The 19,684-nt window shown below is 43.1% G+C and overlaps 1 long non-coding RNA gene across 4 annotated transcripts in view; it reads right to left on the bottom strand.

Moving 5' to 3' along the window:
* The window catches only part of LOC307199332, a 23,147-nt gene extending 3,463 nt beyond the window's left edge, over positions 1 to 19,684 (bottom strand). Inside the window, exon 1 of one of the 4 annotated variants that reach the window (XR_013831884.1) lies at positions 19,173 to 19,684. This is a non-coding gene — a long non-coding RNA (uncharacterized lncRNA). Of the gene's footprint in view, positions 1 to 74; positions 855 to 18,450; positions 18,521 to 19,172 lie in introns of those variants that run through there. The other 3 variants (XR_013831885.1, XR_013831886.1, XR_013831887.1) reach the window with 3 other exon arrangements.

Raw genomic sequence — 19,684 nt, 5'->3', positions numbered from 1 at the left:
TATCCATAGTTATTATCCATAATGGGATTTGGGGCTGTTAGGTAAGCCTGTGAAGCAGTAGGTGGATTACTCACTTCCTTGTTTTCAGCAACTCTTTCTATGGAAATGGGAGGGAAATGGTCAAGGTCTGCTATTGCGTAAAATCCTCCTCCTCATTTTCTTCCACATATAGAGGTTAAAACACCAGCCAAGCAGAACAGCTGAATTAACAAACCTTCCCTTGACGCATATCTCTTTATGAGCTGGTCAGTCAACTCATTTGCTCAGGACAGAGCTGTTGTTGCTATCAGGTCAGATGCTGGCCTACAAGTTGGTAATCTAAGGGTTTAGCAGACAAAGCAGCAGCAGCAGCAGCTGGTACCCATTGGCACTGGTAGGGCGGAAAGCAGGGAGGCCAACAGCAGGTGGTGCCAGAGTCAATGAAAGGCAGAGCCAATCCATTCTAGTTTTCTCCCCATCCTCCTCCCAACTCAGTTCTACAAGGGCAACGCTGAGTCTAAGGAGGGGGAAGCTGACAGCCAGAACCACCCCTTAGACTGGTTGTTAAGTAGGAAGGCAGGCGGGTGGGGGCTGGCTGAAGGCAGACAGAGGCTGGTGGGGCAGTGCCCCATTTGCCATAATGGAATATCCTCCGCTGAAACTGTTTCAACCTCCAAACTTCCTCTGATGAACTAACGGATAGATAGCTAGAAAGAGTGCAAGGGCACACTATTGAGAGAGCCACATTAAGCACATCCAGCACACATTTAAAGACTGCAACTTCCCCCAAACAATCCCCTTCACAATTCCCAGCAAATTCCCTTAACAAACTACAGTTCCCAGGATTCTTTGAAGAAAGTAATGAGCTTTAAATGTATGGTTGTTTGTTTCTGCTCTCTTCACTGTGCAGCGAAGTGCTTGTCACGAGACAATGTTTACATTCCACAGTCAGAGTTGCTGTTGGAGTTTCTCACGGGAAAGGAGACTGGATGTGACGTACACTGGTTTCCTGTTTTTCACAGTGTTTCTCTCCGTGCTTCAGAGGAGAGAGGATGCCTCTCTGCTCACGCAGAGGCAAGATGCTTGATTGTAAGCTCTTAGCATTGAAGCGTAAATAAAGGAAAGTAAAGTATGTGGCACGTACTGCTCATCCTTCCGCTGTGCTCGGGACTCTGCAAATTCAACATTCCTGGTTATCGGCCCAGAAAAACGCAGTCAAAGTGACGGATGGACTTCAGAATGCCGGCAAAAGAATGCAGAGGAACAGAGGGACGGATCGCTCTGCGCGTCAAGTTGATTGATGAGAGGTATGTGCTAATGCTCCGGGCAGCCTGCCAGCTCCTAATTAATGGCTTTATGGCTGGACTTTGAACTTTTAAAAGCCGTTTGCCAGGCACAAGGCTAAGGCTTGGGGAGGCTGGAAAACGAAAGCACTTTTGAATTTGCTTTTGGAATGAGGTTTGAAGCAGCAGTGACGCAGCTGATTTAACGCAGCAGAGATGGCTAATGCAAAGCTAGCTGATGCTTTTGGGATTCCCAAGCTCAATAAGAAAAATTACGCAGACTGGGTTCTCTATGCTGAGGCTGTTCTGCGGAAAGAGGGTCTTTTTGAGGTGATTACAGAAAACCCCCCAGCTCCATTGACAGATGCATGGAAAGCCAAAGATTCCAAAGCAAGGGGAACTCTTACATTGATAGTATCCCCAGAAGAGCTCTGTCTGTTGCGTGGTAAGACCTCAGCCAGAGAAATTTGGGACGCTTTGAGAGAGGCTCACTTGAGGACAGAAGCTGGATCCACTATGTTTTACTTTACCAAGCTGCATAATATGGCTCTTGCTGAAGCTGGAGATGTGCGTACACATCTGATGGAGATGCAGAATCTGAGACATGAGCTGCAACAGAGAGGACTCGCTTTTCCAGAGGCTGTGTATTCCTTCATGATACTACATTCTTTGGGTTCAAGTTGGGAGTCTGTTGCCACTCAGATTGCTGTTCAGCCAACTGCTCAGCTGACAGTGGACTATGTTACTGCCGTGATTCAGAATGAAGCAGATCGCCGGGGTGCTAGCTGCATGGGTAAGGGGGAGTCTTCACAGACGTCATCCCAGAGTGCAGTGGAACCACCAGATGGCGCCAAAGCTTTGAAGGCAGTGAAATGCTACTCGTGTGGAAGTCTAGGCCATATGAAGAGGGAATGCAGATATCCCAGGGCCAAGACAGAGCAGTGCAGCGAAAGCTCATCGCGTGGAAAAGGCCAGAGCAAAGGCAAAGGTCCGGTGTCCAGGACAACGCAGCACAAGGCAATGGTCTCACGCTTCACTCCAAAGGTTGCAAAGGTCCAGAAGACGTCTAGATCTTTCTTCGTTGTTGATTCGGCTGCAACGCACCTCATGTGCAACAATAAGCGACTGTTCGTGTCTTTTACACCGCAGGAAGGTGCGATTCACCAGGCGGATGACCACACAATCCCCAGTAAAGGCTACGGAACTGTTGTTCTTCACAGTTTGGACTTATCGATAAAAGATGTACTTTATGTACCAGATGCCAAACATAATCTGCTCAGCGTTGGACAGCTGAATGAGCGGAAAATTGACGTTTCCTTTAAGAGCAAAAAGTGCATCATCACAAAGAAAAATGATTATGTATTGCATGCTGAATATGTTGATCGTTTGTTTTATATTTTGATGATGTTGTGCAGGATGAAACTTGTTGCATTGCAGGTTCTAACAAAAGTTTGCATGCAGAATGTATTCATGATTTTCACAGGAAATTTGGTCATTTGCATTTTGAGGCAGTATCTAAAATGCCTGCCTTGGTTGAAGGTATGACAATTAAACCCTGCAGGTACCACATGAAGTGCAAGGCATGCGCAGCAAACAAGGTGAAAATGGCTGCGAAAGGTAAGGTGTCTAGTAGGCAAGCTACAGAACCATACCAGGTTGTTCATGCTGATTTGGTTGGACCACTAGCGCCCTCTTTGGGTGGAAACAGGTACTTCATGGTTCTCATTGATGCATTTTCCAGGTATATTTATGTGTACAATCTCAAGCAGAAATCAGAGGCTTTTCCAAGGTTCAAGGAAGTCTGTGCTTGGTTGGAAAATGTGCGTGGTAAGAAGATAAAGATTCTTTTCGCTGATCGCGGGGGGGAATTCACTTCTCAGCAGTTTGAAGCTTTTCTGTCTGAGAAAGGAATTCAACACGATTTGTCTAGTCCTCGCTCGCCATGGCAGAATGGACTTTGCGAGAGGGCAAATCAAACATTGCTTCAAGGGTTAAAAACCTTGCTGCATGATGCCAATCTTCCAGAGAGTTATTGGGCTGAATCTCTCTCGTGTTTTACTTACAGTTATAATCGCAGGTTATCTTCAGCGATTGGTTGTACCCCCTATGAGAAGATGTTTGGCAAAAAGCCATACATCAAACACATGAAAATTTTTGGTTCTGACATGTGGGTTCACTCAACCACAAAACTCCAAGTTAGACAAGCGTGGTTTGCATGGTATCTTTCTAGGTTATCAGAAAGGTTCTTACAGAATAATGATGACTGACTCTAAGACAATTAAGCTCACAAGAAGTGTTGAGTACAATGCCAAGTGGGGGGAGAATGTGGGAATTTTCCAATGTTATCCTGATGACAGTGATGAGACTGAGGATAGTCAAAAGCAGCCACAGCGACCCACACCCACTGATGGAGGTTCTGATTCTGAGTCTGAAACTGAATCGGGTGATTCAGAGGATTTCAAGAGTGCGAAAGCCTCTATGCGACCCTCTGAAAGCTCTGATCAAGAATTGGAGGAACCATAGATCACTTTTCTCCCAAGAAGGAAGAGGAGAGTGTTGAAGACCTAAGGCTAATTCGCAGGTCACAAAGAGCCACAAAAGGCAAACCTCCAAAGAGATTTGCTGATGAGTTTGCTAAGATAGCAGTAACAGCTGTTAAAAGCTCCAAGAAGGTATTTGAACCTTCAAGTTTCCAAGAAATCCAGGATTTGGATTCAAAGGAAGCTGAGCCATGGTTAAATGCCATGAAGGCTGAGCTTGATTCCTTAGAAAGGAACAAAACATGGGAGCTTGTTCCAGCAGTTCCAGGAATGAAACTGCTTGGAAGCAAATGGGTCTTCAAAGCGAAGACTGATCAAAATGGCAAGATAGTCAGACACAAAGCCAGATTGGTAGCCAGAGGTTTTGCACAGGTACCAGGTGAAGACTATCACGAGACCTACTCACCCACAGTGAGGTATGAGAGCATTAGGCTTATGCTCAAGCTAGCTGCAGAGGAGAATTTACACATTAGTCACCACGATGTGAATACAGCTTTTCTGTACGGATCTCTAGGTGAATCTCTTTATATGCTTCCACCTGATGGCGTACAGGTAAAACAGGGATTTGTTTGTGCTCTGAAAAAGTCCCTTTATGGTCTCAAACAAAGTGCACAGTGTTGGCACACAAAACTCACTGAGGTATTGTTTTCTCTAGGTTTTAAGCAAGGGAAAGCTGATCCATGTGTATTTGTCAAAGAAGAGGGGCAAAAGAAGCTGTATTGTTTGTTTTATGTTGATGATCTTTTATTCTTTTGGGAAGATGTCACAATGTACAATAACGCCCTAGCTCAACTGAAAGAGCACTTTGACATGAAAGATCTTGGTGAGGTAAACAACTACCTATCTCTGGAAATAGAAAGAGATCAAGATGGTAACATTCTAGTACACCAGTCACGGAAAATTGCTGATGTGTTAAGCAAACTAAACCTGATGGATGCTAACCCTGTAGACACACCGATGACAACAGGTTATCAGGTAGATGACACTGAAGAAGCATTTTCTGACACTACACTGTACAGAAGTGTGCTAGGCAAGCTAAACTTCATTGCCAGATGTTCAAGACCAGACATTGCTGTTAGCTGTAATTTGCTAAGCAGACAAGTCAACAATCCTACTGTTAAGGATTGGAAAGCTCTGAAACGTATAGCGCGCTATTTGAAAGGCACTATGCATTACAGACTGAGATTTAACAATCAGAAGTCTGGTGGTCTTGAGATATTTGCAGATGCAAGTTTTGGAAGTGACACTACAGACAGGAAAAGCACGTCTGGAGTTTGCTATATGTACAATCAGGGTCTATTTGATTGGTCATGCAAAAAGCAAACAACAGTTAGCTTAAGTACTTGTGAAGCTGAACTGAATGCACTGTCTTAGTCACTTAAAGATTGTGAATGGTTGTTACAATTGTGCAAAGACATGAGAATTCCTGTCAAATGTCCAATCCAGGTTTACCAGGACAACAAAGCATGTTTGGCTTTGCTGAATTCTGAAGGTTGTAAGCAAAGCACGAAGCACTTGCAATTGAAGTTGCAACATGCTAGGGAACGTATTCAGAAGGGACTCGTAACGGTGTCCTATATGCCAGGTAATGAAATTCCTGCTGATGTATTGTCCAAGATTGTATCAAGGGATCAACACTGTACCTATGTGCAGAAGTTGGGTTTGTACTGATATTGTACGAACACGCTGCCCAGTGATGTTCACAGAAAGGGGGAGGATGTTGGTTTCTGCTCTCTTCACTGTGCAGCGAAGTGCTTGTCATGAGACAATGTTTACATTCCACAGTCAGAGTTGCTGTTGGAGTTTCTCACGGGAAAGGAGACTGGATGTGACGTACACTGGTTTCCTGTTTTTCACAGTGTTTCTCTCCGTGCTTCAGAGGAGAGAGGATGCCTCTCTGCTCACGCAGAGGCAAGATGCTTGATTGTAAGCTCTTAGCATTGAAGTGTAAATAAAGTAAAGGAAAGTAAAGTATGTGGCACGTACTGCTCATCCTTCCGCTGTGCTCGGGACTCTGCAAATTCAACATTCCTGTGTACACAGTCACTTTTAGGGAAGAAAGAATGCTCAAGACTTCTCCTTAAATAAGGAATACAAATTTGTGCACAAAACAAATCAAGAAGTGGAACATAGGCGTAACGGAGACAAAGGCTGTGCACCCACCAAACATTTAAAGCACCCCACCTTGAAACCTGGGAATTGTAGTGTGCCCACCATAGAGCTGCAATTCCCAGCACCCTTAACAAACAACAGTTCTCAGAATCTGAGAAGGGGGAATATTCCTTAAATGTATGGTGTGTATGCAGTCAAAGGTTTTTGTGAGATGTAAGTAGCACCCTATTTGCATACAAATATCAGTTGCAGACTTAGGACAAATCACTATACAGTACTTCAGCGTTAGCTTTCATTACCTATAAAATAAATGTGAAATATTTACATACTTCAAACTATTAGTTGTAAATAATGATCACAAACCAGTCTGCACACATAAAAAGCAGTAGAAACCATTTAAAATTGTTATGGTCATTGGTTGATAGACAGGACTGCATGTGAAGGGAAAGGGTTAAAGTCGCTTTGGGTTGTTGTTTTAAACAGAAAAACAGCACAGGCACCTTCAAAACTAAAACTTGTTGCAGCATGTACTTCTGTAAGTAAGATCCTGCTTCATCAGAGGTAATGTTTAACCTGGCCATTTCCCCCGGATTTATCCTGCTTTTTGAGCGAAGCACTTTCCCTTCTTCTGACCGAAAAGTAGCTGATCCTTTGCTGAATCTAAAGGGCATAAAACAGTCTCTAGATCAGCCTAGGAGTGGATCAAGTCTGGCAGTTCAAAAGCAGATAGTCCCAAGCAAAGCAACACGGTTTACTCACGAGTATATATCTATTAAGATAATGCTATAAATACATGCCACTGGTCCAGTCTGACAGCTCTGGCTCAAGAGGGTGTGACTCTATTGAATTGCTGTCATGCTGCAATTAAGATGGGTGTGCTTTGCCCGGCACACCACTGTGAGCTTCAGTGCTCTGGAATGTCTCCTTGCACACTCCTCCAAGTAGCCCTTCCGTTTGGGAGTGTGAGATAGCAGCCTAGCAGTGAGCTATCAGTGCCGATCAACCGAAAGACCAAAAAATGATAAAGTCAGCAACCTCCTTCTTGAGGATTGTGAAGTGATGGGAACAGCCATTATTGGATTCCCCCGAAGATGCTCAACCCCACACTGTCCGCATTAATATGCTACAGACTAGCTGACGGTGCACTCCGCTCTGCTTGCTTTTATGACTCTCCATTTCATTTTCACGCTGCCAGGCAGCTCTGCTGTCAAAGCAGAAGATGGTCATCTGCCCTGCAGCAGAGAAACCAAGAGGGTCCCAATAATCAGTATCCCTCCTTCAGTCTTAGCTATGAGTGCATATCTTCGTATTTTGTCCTTCAGTCTCAGCCAACACTATTCCTTCCTCTACCATGGGCTGCAGTTAGAACGTCATTCTATATCAAATGTCCAGTATGCGTCTAGAAAAAAATATATATTTTATATTCCACCACCACCACCCAGTCTGGCGGCGACACCTTAAAGGCAACAAATTAAGAGACATTTCTGGGAAGGCAGCCAATACCGGTGGAGGCCAAGGGAGGAAATCAATCTCCAACAATGAAATAAATTAAACACTGCCGCTATCTATCAATATTTGTCTCTGGCTCCAGCCAGCAGTGTTGAGAAAACAGACGGGCTTGTTTTCAAAGATAGCAGCAAGCTGGAAATGGGACTTTGCCTGTGCGACGAAAGGGCACTCGTTGCAGAGAGAAGTTAGTCATAAATGATAGGGGACAAGCCTTGCAAAAGAAAAGGACACACACACAAAAAGGAGGATTGGAGATCTAAGGTGGAATTGGGTCTACGGTAGGAGAAAAGATGAGAAAATGAAGAGATTGTCACCTGGTGCTTGGAAAAACACATGCGTGGGTGCCAAAAAAGCGAGAGAACCCCCAGAGAGGAGCCTCTGACTGGGATCTCAAAGTGCAGACAGGTACCCTTTCTTGTTTTGGGTGGGTGCAAAGCCAGGAATTATCAGGGGTCAATACAGGGAGCATGGTCTGGAGGCAGGTCGAGGTCCAAACATGTGGCATGTTGTGTGTGTCAGTAAACAGCTAGGTGGTCGGGGGATACACTAGTCTGTAAGGTAGACACTGATCCAGCACTCTGTATCTGGCTTTTAAGTCAGAGCACTTCAGAGTCCCACCCAGACCACAACGGCTGGTCATCAGCATTACCTAAGGGATTGTCCACATGCAAGGAGTGGCTCCCTCTCGTTTAGTGTCCCCTGTCTCCGTGCTGTTTCGGCAATGATTTGACAGTTGTCCTCTAAACTAAAGGATAGTGAAAAGCAAGTCCAGTGAGAGGCATGGCCTCGGGAGAGTCCCTAGAGGCAGACAGAAAGGTTTGGCCGGCTGTATTACCTGTTGTTGTTGGAAACCACAGGAGAGTGCTCTTGTGTTTGAATCCTTGTGTTTGAATCCCACAGGCATCGAGTTTGGCCACTGTGAGAACAGGATGCTGGACTAGGTGAGCCTTTGGTCTCATCCAGCAGGCTCTTCTTATCTTCTTAGGTATTTGGTCTCCCATGCCTAAGGTTCCCCCTTTATACACTATATTGGATCTCTTTGTAAAGTGCTATATCCTTCCTGACAGTGTTTTGTTGCATCTTGTAATTTAATAAATAAAAATATTTAAGGAATATTTCTTAAATGTCTTCCATCTCCTCTCTGTCCATCTAGAGCAGTGATGGCCAAAGCTTGGCCCTCCTGCTGTTTTGGGCTTACAATTCCCATCATCCCTGACCACTGATCCTGTTAGCTAGGGATGATGGGAGTTGTAGTCCCAAAACAGCTGGAGGGCCAAATTTGGCCATCACTGATCTAGAGCAAGGGTAGCCAATGTGTTGCCACCCAGGCATTGTTAGATTCCAGCTCCTATCAGACACAGGCAACCTAGGCACTGGTCGGGGATAATGGAAGCTGAAGTCCAACATCTGAAGGGTACCACACCAACCATTTCTGATCTAAGAGTTCATTGGCTGCACATCCCTAAAACCCTGCCCTGCTATGATCCATTGGTTTCTGTGAGACCTACTTTCAACTAATTGTGCTTTGCATCACAGCTAAAGGAAGGAAACCCATAAAGTAAGGCGGAACAGCTCCCAACTTAGCCGCTGACATTCCACAACTTTTGCTGACACACAAAGACACTCGAGCATGCCAAGTGCTAGCAAAGCCTTCACTCGCTTTTAAAAATAACTTATGAGCGATTCAGAGTTTAAAGCACAATAATTTTAAAACGTAGGTTTTCAGCACACAAACATACTTTTAAAGTGGGACAAGGTTGTCATTTCAAGCAATTAGCTCATTATTCTTGTGACAGATTGACGATGACCTTTTATATGCCATCACATTATGGAAATTAGTATCTTCATTAAAAATGTAATAATAACCCCCCTTTAGGAGCTGCAGAAGTCACTTGTTCTCAGTTGGCACAGGCAACATCTAACAGCCCTGTCAGATGAGAAACGCAGAGCTTTGTTAAGTGGTCTTCTGCTCCCATTCCCTAGAGCAGGCTACTCAACCAGAGGTACACATCATGCTGATGACTCCATGGATGTGTGTCATGCTCTCGTGGGTATCTTGGGTTCCTGTCCCAGGTGAAACAAGCCTCTTAGCAAAACACTCACCAATGAGGGCAAGGGTGCAGCAGAGTCCCAACAAACCAAGGTCAAGCATGGAGACTCAGTCTAGGTCCAAAACATGATGCAGAGTCCAAGTCAGGCAACAGTCTAAGATCAGTACTGCAAGGTGTTCAGGCAAGGTACAACATTGCAAGAAAGGTGGGTGGGGACAAGAATCAGGTACAAGGAGCCAGAGACCAATGTTGTTCTGAACAACTGGAGGGCTCAAGAGGGAGGACCTGATACAAGCTGGCCTCCTAGCCTAAAGCTACTGGCAGTCAATGGGTTTCAGGGGTTTCTTAATCCTGAGTCTCATGACGACTCTGGATTTGTAGATGTATGTTATGCCGTTACTGTTTGGCTTGGATAGGGACCTTTTGGCACCAGCATTCTTGAGTCCTGTGGGGCAGGTTTGGCTTCAACTCCTCTTACATCTCTTCTCTGTTCAGAACAGATGTGAGGGTGGGATCCAGTGAAATGTGGGCATTTAAGTGGAGAAGGGGGGGGTAAATGTAGGAGGGGCTGAACCACTACTGAGCAGGAAAAGCAAACAGTCCCTCGTGCATTATAGATTTTTGAGAGGATATTTACTACCAACCTTCACTGGGGCCATAGGAAGTACCAACAGCACACTGGCACCCACAGGGGCCACACTGCTGACCCCATGACTTAGGTCAACATTTGAAATGATGCTTTTCCTTTTTGGGAACTCTCCTAGGTCCTGCAGAAATCAATCTCCACCCCATATCTGTTATCTGTTGCCTAATACTTGGTGAGTAGCTCAAGATGAATGTGGCTCAGCTGGAATAGGCATCCAGTTCTGCTCAACACTCCATACATTTTCCTCCCAGCTGCCACGGTTCATTCATCTGACAACAGGAGTTGCATACAGCCTGGCTCCATGGAAACATGGTCAAACACCAGGCCGAGTGACAATCTATTCCCTTAGAAAATTATTTCCTTAATCAAGAAAGAGCTCTTTCATGTATTGCAATATTATAATCCCAAACGAGATTAGGAAGTGCTCTCTGTAATTGTTTGAAGTTAAAATTAACAACGAAAACTCATTAAATGTTTAAAATGTCAAGGAAGGGGAATGGCATTTTGGAAACTTTCTCAGAGTTAGCCAGTATGGCAATCAAACTTTACATGGGTCATGGCCAGGAGCTTCCTCAAGACCATAAGGGGATGCCATGACATAGCTGCAGCAATGGGAGAAAAATATAAATTTAAGGAGAGAAGTTCAGAACAGGATGACAAAGGTAGATGAGAGGTATCCTACGCAGGGCTTACGTACGCTAACATTTGCACATATGCAGGCTGAAATAAACTGAAGAACAGGTTTGCAAATAAGAACACTCCATGATTTTTATACATTATGGGCTACTGGCATTCCAGTCATTCATCCACGTCTATCACTACAGTACAAATTCCACACTGCACTACCGTGCAATCCAGCTCTCCCCATGGACATCTTTTTTTAAGTAGAAGTCACAGGACAAGCACTATTGATGCTGCTGAATGGTCCTCTATTCTACTGTGCTTTTGCTCCAATGAAGCAGAACAAACCCTTATTTTTCTTTGTTTATCAGAGGTGGGAAAAGATGGGGGCAGGGGGAAAAGTAGCATAATGGTACTGCCTGTCCAACATAAAAACACAATCCATGCAGCTCCTGCTCACTTCAGACACACCAGGACTAATAAGGCAGGATCAGAATTATGTTAAATGGAATTGAACTCCTACGGAGCTCATCAGATTCTCTTAGCAAAGTAAGCTGATAAGGTACACACAATGTCCAGATTTTACCTGCTTTGCTCTAGAGCCACGAAGGCTGGAATCTCTCACTCTCTGGTTTAATGAAAGCTTAGATCCTGCTTCAACCTAAAGGCAGTCTCTTGAAGAACTTAGCAGCTCATGAGTCACAATCGCCCTCTACCACAGGGTAGCCTTTGGGTGCTTCCACGCTGTTGCTATTTTCGAGTGAGATTCAATCAGATACTGGAAAATGGAGGCTGCACTATTAAGGTTGATAAGTGGTCTTCTCCCACCCACCCTCCAAAGAAATTTATTTTTTAGACTTTTGCAATATGGAAAATGACAGGAAAATTCACTGGGAAGTGTAGGATAACGATTGCTTGATGCAACATCATCAATAGTCAATGTCATGTAATCTCCTTGCAAACAAATCAAGATGCCCAGTAAAATAAGTTGCCTGGAGACACCATTCATTCATTCATTCATTTAGAATCATTGTACCTCACACTCTTTAGCGCCCCAAAGGCTCCCAGAGTGACTTACATACAATGACCAGCTTGCATAGTTCTGGGGTTGGAGTTGCCTGATGGAGCTGGGCTTTTAGCTCTGCTTCCCATCTCCCCCACTGATTGAAATGGCAATATCCGCAATATATACACAAGGACATGCAAGTAATACATGGACCTCAACTCATCTGAGGACCTTAATAGGTGGAACAGAAAGGCCCCCAGAGTCAAACTGTGACTGTTTACAGGTTAATATTTATTTTTAATGCACAAGATTATTGAACGGCAATATTTTGTCACTAATCTGTAGAGAAAAATGACTAAATGGCTAGCCAAGGATATGGAAGACTCAGGATCAATGCGTACCATCACCAGGCCATGCTAGTTGCTTTCTCAGGATCAATGCATACCATCACCAGACCATGCTAGTTGCTTTCTCCTTGTTTATCATGGATCCTGTTTTGGTCTCTCCTTTCACCTTTCACATGTGGGTTGAATAATGTGCAGGAGTGATGATTGGGGGTGGCCCAGGAAGCCCAGGAAGCCTGAGGCATGGGTCTTTTGAACTGGGCCCCAGATATTCTGGACCATCTTAATTTGCTCAGAGGCCTAAATTTGTATCTATGCATATAAAGCAAGAGATGTAAGTTTTATGCAAATGGGCTGTGCCCTGAGCTGTTAAAGTACCTAGCAACATCTCTGGTTGAGTGAAACAGAAATTGCTCATAGCAAACAGTTGTGATAACCCATTTCTTATTACTGTGGAACCAGAAATAAAAAGGGACTGTTGCAGAGGGACAGGTAAATCTGTCAATTTTGGTTTCCAATTTTTCCAGTCTTAAATTCAGTTCTCCACAATTCCTCATAAGTTTGTGATCTTAGAAAAAACCCTGCATTTTTGTGCAAAGTGCTTTGTTTGTATGCAATGTTCTCAACACAGTGCCTTTTTGTAAGCTATTTTCACAAACATATATGCATTTTTATGGATATTTTTACCATAGTAGATACACTTTTGTACACATTAATTCGCTGGGAAACTGAATTCTAAATTCGGAGAAGTGAGAATTTCCAACAATGGCTATGTTTTTGTTTGTATAGTGTTTTGGAAAGGTCAACTTTATATGCAAACTGAACTGAATTTCTTCCCTATACCTATCCTCACATGCAAGCTTGGTCCTGTGCTCAAATTTATTTACTAAACCTCAAGGGAAAAAATGTACTGCTAAAGTCATGTTACATAACGCAACTGGAAGAAAAGTTATGCTTCCCTAGGTGGGACCCAACCTCTGAAACTGAGCTAGTATTTGTTTGAATATTTAAAAAATGTAACAGCAATGTCTGTGAGATGGGATTATGGTCTGGGAGACTTTTTTCTTCAGAAGAATGAATCAAAGCATCGTTACTCCACATATAGTACAAGGCAGATATTACTTAGGAAGACACTGATAGCTAGCCACATACAATTTACTGTCCCAACCAGGGATGCCTGGATCAAAAGTTGTGTGTAGCCAGTTCAGTGGTGCTCAGATGTGGAGGCATCTAAATCCACATGTAGCAGATGCATTTGGGCACATGGATGTCCTCTGCTAGACCAGGGCAACTAACTATGCCTGGCATGAAGTGCCAGGACCTGAACAAGGGCTGGGTAGAACACTCAAATTAATAAAAGCTGGAAGCTGGCTGGCAGGCAGTGAGGAATAATTATCTGACTTCCCTACAGCTAATGAGCAAGAGCAGGCCCTGCGATTTAGAAGGGAGGAAAAGGAGGAGGCGGCAGATGATCAGAAGGAAACTAGACCTCTCACCCAGAAGGGTTTTCTACTGATTTCTGTGCTGGTTTGTTTTCATATGTGTTGTTTTAGTTTGGGACTGTAGCTATATTTTATTGTTTCTAAATTTATGAACTGCCCAGAGGACATTGCTAATAGCCCATCATATCTAAATGCTAAAAATAAATAAGCCAAGCTCACTTCTGGTACTGGATACTAGCAGGAGAGAAAATCTTATGGGGGGAAAAGACTGGAAGGGAAGGATCACGGGCAGGGAAGGATTTAATACCCCAACTGCACAGTCTTTTTGCTTCAAAAATCAGACCTCCTGATCCTACTTTATGCATGACTGGGAAACAAGCATGTTTAAATATACAAAGAGTAAGTCAGACCACTAATATTTGTCCATTTTTGAGTGTCACATTTTAAAATGGATGGAGACAGCTTGGAGAAAATATACACAGAAGCATAAGAAAATACAGTCAGGATGTAAGCTGGGAAATGTGTGTTTATTACTGAGAGCAGAAGATTAAAACTGCAAACATTTATAGCTATTTAAAGATGTTAGTATTTAATGTAGAATGAGAGGCAAAGGTCACAATCCAGCACAGATTTGAATCAGTTACCTTACATAGCACCTACCTATGCATTTTTACTTGAATGTCAATCTCTCTGTGTTCAGTGGCACTTACACACTTGGCAGTTCGTCTAGGGCTGCGGTCAGAGACTGCAGTTCTATGCGTGAGACACGATGGCAGGGGTGGGGAGTTTGTAGCCCTCCAAATGTTGCTGTACTCCAACTCCCATGATCCCTGGAATGGGGCAGGCGGGCGTTGAAGTCTAACAACATCTGGAGGACCATGGGTTTTTAGCAGTTTTTGTTTTAACTTTGTTCACCACCCTGAAATTTTATGATATGGCGGTATAGAAACACTTCTATAAATAGGTACCAACAAACAACTAAATAACTGAACATGAGCTGACTTAGACCCTGCAATCTTCACCTGAGGTAATTCTTTGTGTGCCTCCTCCATGAGAGGTCTGGAGGGTGGTAACCTGAGAAATGGGCCTTTTCTGCAGTGGCTCCATGCTAGTGGAATGCTGTCCTCAAAGAGGCCGCTTGGCGCCTTTGCTACATAACTTTAGGCACCAGACAAAATCATTCCTCTTCTCCCAGGCCTTTGTTTAATTAGCCAATCTATCTCAAGAGGCAGCTGAACCTATAGAGAACAGCAGGCAGGAAGACAAACCACTTTACAGCTAGTCTAAAACATTAGGGTGGAATAGCTTGAATTATCAAAGAAGCCCCATTTCTGAGAAGAGCTAAAATACAGCTACTTTGCATAACCAGGAATTTTGGAGACTATTGATAGAGCTGGTTCTCCTATCCTGCTCTTATTCTCAAACTTTGTTGCTTTTGGTTTCGAGTTATTTTCTATTCACTGTCTTTTCCAGGCAGAGCTAGAGGAGACTGATTTCTGAAATCCTGGAGACACACTTGCCATTTAATATGGACAGTACTGAGCCAGATGGGCCAATGCTCTGATTCAGTACATGGCAGATTCCTATGTAAAAACAGCAATAACCATTAAAAGTAAAAACTACAACACCCATCAGCTCTGCTAGAGGCAGTCACCATATTGTATTGCAAGGAATTCCCTACATTAATTGGGCACTCAGGATATGCCATATCCAGACAAGATACAGGTCCTGGTCATAGGGAGTTTCAGATGTTTAGGGATATTTAGGGTGGGTCTTCTTTTATCCACGGATATATTTTGTAGATTTGGACTTGCCTAAAGAGAAAAGATCAGGCTTTGGTCAATCCTGCATTATATCCTCCAGTATACCTGAAGGAGTGTCTCCACCCCCAGCTGAGGTTACAGGGAACCAGGCAGAGGGCGTTCAAGGTAGTGGAGCCCGCCCTGTGGAATGCCCTCCCATCAGATGTCAAGGAAATAAACAACTATCAGACTTTTAGAAGGCCTCTGAAGGCAACCCTGTATTGGAAAATTTTTGATGTCTAATGTTTTACAATTTTTTATGTGCTGTAAGCCACCCAGAGTGGGTGGGGACACCCAGCCAGATGGGTGGGATATAAATATATCATCATCCATCATCATCATCATCCAAATTAGCTGGAAAGTGCTCTTCTTATGTCTGCCTTTGGAGACAGTCTATAAATTTATTTTGCTTCAGATCATGTCCACTTAAGCCTGCAGATCAGATCATATGGTATGATTCACACTACTCTCCTATTATGTCGTCTTCACAAACTACCCTTTTATCCCTGGGCTGAATTCAAAGGCCCATTTTTCAACCTTTAAAGTCATGAATGGCCTGGGAGTGGGATGCCATACAAAAACATTTGAGATCTGAGATTAATGTCTAGGCCCTGCTGTCTTATCTGCACCACTACTGTTTTGTTTGGTGGGTTATGTATGAAACACAGGGCCTTTTCTGGAGAGACACTAATCTTATGGAAGTTCCTTCCCAGGGGAAATCCGCCTTGCTCCATTGTTGGTTGTTTTTCACGAGGCAGTTAAGAGTCAACATTTCCAACAGCTATTTTGCTGTTGACTTGTTCATGATTTGATCTGCTGCTTGTGATACAGTTTTCTTTACGCATTGTTTCGTTTTGTTGTTGTTGTTGTTGTTCATATTAATTTGTCCTTTTATGTATGTTTTATATTGTTTTACAGTTGTTTGTAAGCCACTTCGATGATCCCACAGAGAAAAGGAGGGTAAAAATTTCAAATAAATAAGTAAATAAATAAATAAAGGAGTACCATTGCTGGCTCTATTTCCTCAAATCATGTCAACATTTCTAGTTTGAAGTGTGCCACTGCTCCATGTTGACACAATCTACACACTACAGGAAAAAGCAAAGTGGGGAGGGACAGCTTCCATTATCTCTGCACTTGAATGGGCCTTCCTTCCTAGTACACATTTGCAGTTATAAACGTCAGCACTTCTGAGTGAGTCACTGGAGGATATTTGATATAAAGCTAAAATAGGAAACTGTATATTCTTCTGGAATGTCTACACTGACTTGGCAGCAGCTCTCCAGATGTTCAGGCAGGAGTCTCTCCCAACCCTACCTCAAGATGCTGGGGCCTTCTGCTTGCAAGACAGATGCTCTACCACTGAGCTAAGGCCTCTATAACACCCACAAAGGCATCCTGTGCAAGTGTTTTCTGCTTTTAACTCTTACAGAGTAATGCCTTGCTGCTGGGGACCATTCAGTATGGGTTAAATCTCTCTCCAGAAACACTGCCTGAGTGCAGAGTACGTAGAGGTGCACTGCACCCTTCTAAGGCACATACATCTTGACTGTCATAAAGATAGGCACTTTAATAGTCTAAGCACTTTTCTTGGCAGTTTCTGTTTTTGTCATACTAGCTGCCATACTCAAGGAGTTGAGTGTGCCCAGGAAGATTTTGGACCCCACCCCCACATCAGTAGACTCTACCCACTCAGGCCATATCAAAAACTGATATTAAAAATCTCCCTATTTTCAGTCATGATTTGGCATGGGGCACAGGAAGGCGCTGCTTTAGGAATATAAACCAATGCTCCATTGGCGTGCAGAACTGGTTGCACTGTTCTCTGAATGCTGTCCAAAGTGAATAGCTGAAACATTTGTCAAGAATGTAAGCTGCAAACAAGATGTCTCCAGTTTGTAGCAAATGCCATGGAAATGCTGGGTGGTCTTCATTTCTCTTCCCCATCTTTCCCGCAGATAACATGGCGATAGCACAGTAGCCTAATTTACAAGATTGTTGGGAGGGTTGCTCACGGTGAAAAACTTTGAACGCTTAAGGGAAATGCTACACAAATATAGAAATAAATTACACATGCTTGTTAACATAAACTGTAACTCCATCCAAGCTGTTTTTCTCAGAATAGACTTTAATAGCTGTTGCCAACTCCCTGTTTCCTCCAGGCGCCACTGCTTCAATGACAGGGCAAAAAAGGAAAGAAGGTCGTGAAGGCTTTCCTCATAAAAGGGTCATTACTAACAGCATCTTGACCTTTGTGTACAAAGGTTTCTCAAGAGTAAATGAATAAAAGCCTTCTGTCTTATATTGTGACTAATTAGGCAACGCTAGCAAACTTAATCTTAGCATCTTCTTGGTTAGTGGGTTAGTAATTTTCTCTTCCAAGTGAGTAAAGGAGAAACATTTAACCAAAACTTGACTTTTCCCCTTTTACTTCAGGTTAGGGCTAGTATAACATTTGTAGGGATAACTTATTCTTTAACATTTCTTGTATGGCTGAACTAGTCTGCTTATTTTGCAGGGTGGTGGCAGCAGCAGAGGAACCTACTATTTCATTGAGTTTGGCTTTTCTATTATTACTTTGGAATTTAACTACAATTATGGAAGACAGACAAAAAAATAAAATTTAAAAACAGCCTCTTTATTCATATGGCCATACCATAAACAAGTTATTCTTTAGTAGGTTGTATAGCATCTCATATTGCTTTGGAACCTTTCAACCTAATATTCTTAGTTCCATCACATTTTAGGGCAAACGGTGCCAATAGTACACAGTTTAATTTGTAACAATTTCCAGAGAGATAATTTAATCTAATCTGTAGCATTGCAATTTTAAGGACATACACCTGTATTAATTAGAAAACACTAAATTTATCTTGGAAAATTATAATACCTCAGTATAAATTTTTTAAAAATTGTAAGTGTGAAAATGGTACGAGACACTTGGAAGAGAGATTCTTACTATCTCATAGCAGAGTTGGCACAATGACGATTGCTCAAAGCACATTAAAACTTGATTAGACTTACATCTACCCATAACCACCTTCCCCAAAACAAAACTTAGGCTAGAATAAATCAGAGACACTTAGCTTTGCACGTAAGTGAAGATTGTACTCACAGAGTTTCAGGAGTTACAGCAAACAATTGTTGATAGTAGAATAAAGAAGGAAAGGTTCCAAACAACTTAAGAAAACAAAAGAACTTGATTTCCTTACAGAATAATCATGCAGTCTGCAAGCTGTAAACATCTCTAATTTTGCTGACATGGTTTTCCTTCAGCAGGGAGCCATCTGCATGACTCCCTCCTTCCGGGAAGGCAGAGAGAGAAGGGAAAGGGAGGAAGAGGCAAAGGCTCCTGGGAGCCTGTTGAACCCTTCTCAATGGGAATTTAAGCTCAGTGCTTGCAAGTCAATAACTGTGTTGTTGTTTAGTTGTTTAGTCGTGTCCGACTCTTCGTGACCCCCATGGACAAGAGCATGCCAGGCACTCCTGTCTTCCACTGCCTCCCGCAGTTTGGTCAATCACTGTATATTGCAACAATAACAAATCTTGTTGATCTCTCAAAAAGCTAATCTTCAGGTAGCAGATGATGATAATGCTGGGGGATGGGACAGATAAGGTTGGCAAGCTAAAACACTTCTGTATACCAAGAAGCAAGTTCCACTGAGTACAATCTATTTTAAAAGTTTATTATTTAATTAGTTTATGAATCATTTCCCATGAATTTAAAAAACAGTAGAAACCCTACATGAAAACTATTATAAAATATCAACGCAGTGAAAAACAACAACACCAGCACAGACATAAAAATCAATCCAAACCTAAAGGCAAGATACTAACTTGGATTAAGGTTTTAGAAGGCTTTCTCTCAGGACATGGCCAGTCTACAACTCTCACTGCCCCTGACTATGTTCTCTGGGGCTGAGGGGTGTCCAGCAACAGGCTCCTTACACTGCAGTGCAGTATGACAGCATAAACCATTTAAAATCGGAGAGAGCAGCAAATCACCGCCTTCTCTAGAAATTGGGCCTAGTCTTTCCTGCTCATAGTTATGCTGGGGGGGGGGAGCAATCTGCTTCCAAACTAGGACTAACTAGGCCCCTTTTCTTTTTCTAGTCGTTACTAAAGGGGCTACGGTAGAGTCCTAGAAAGGGAGAGCTGCTGTTGCTCATCGCTCTTTTTAAATAATTATTTAAAAAAACCAAGGAAAATGTGTGACAGAACTTATTTATTTGCGCGGGCCCAAGGCCGGCCCTTTCAAACCACCCTTTCCTACGGAAGCCGCACGGAGGACAACCTTCCTGCATCAGCGGCCGTAAATGGAACAGCTCCCAGAGAGAGAGAGAGAATGT

Source organism: Podarcis cretensis (assembly GCF_951804945.1).
Source record: "Podarcis cretensis genome assembly, chromosome: 12".
NCBI classification, from domain to species: Eukaryota; Metazoa; Chordata; class Lepidosauria; order Squamata; family Lacertidae; genus Podarcis; species Podarcis cretensis.
The sequence above is the reverse complement of the archived record's forward strand: the minus strand, read 5'-3'. Positions and strand labels throughout refer to the sequence as shown.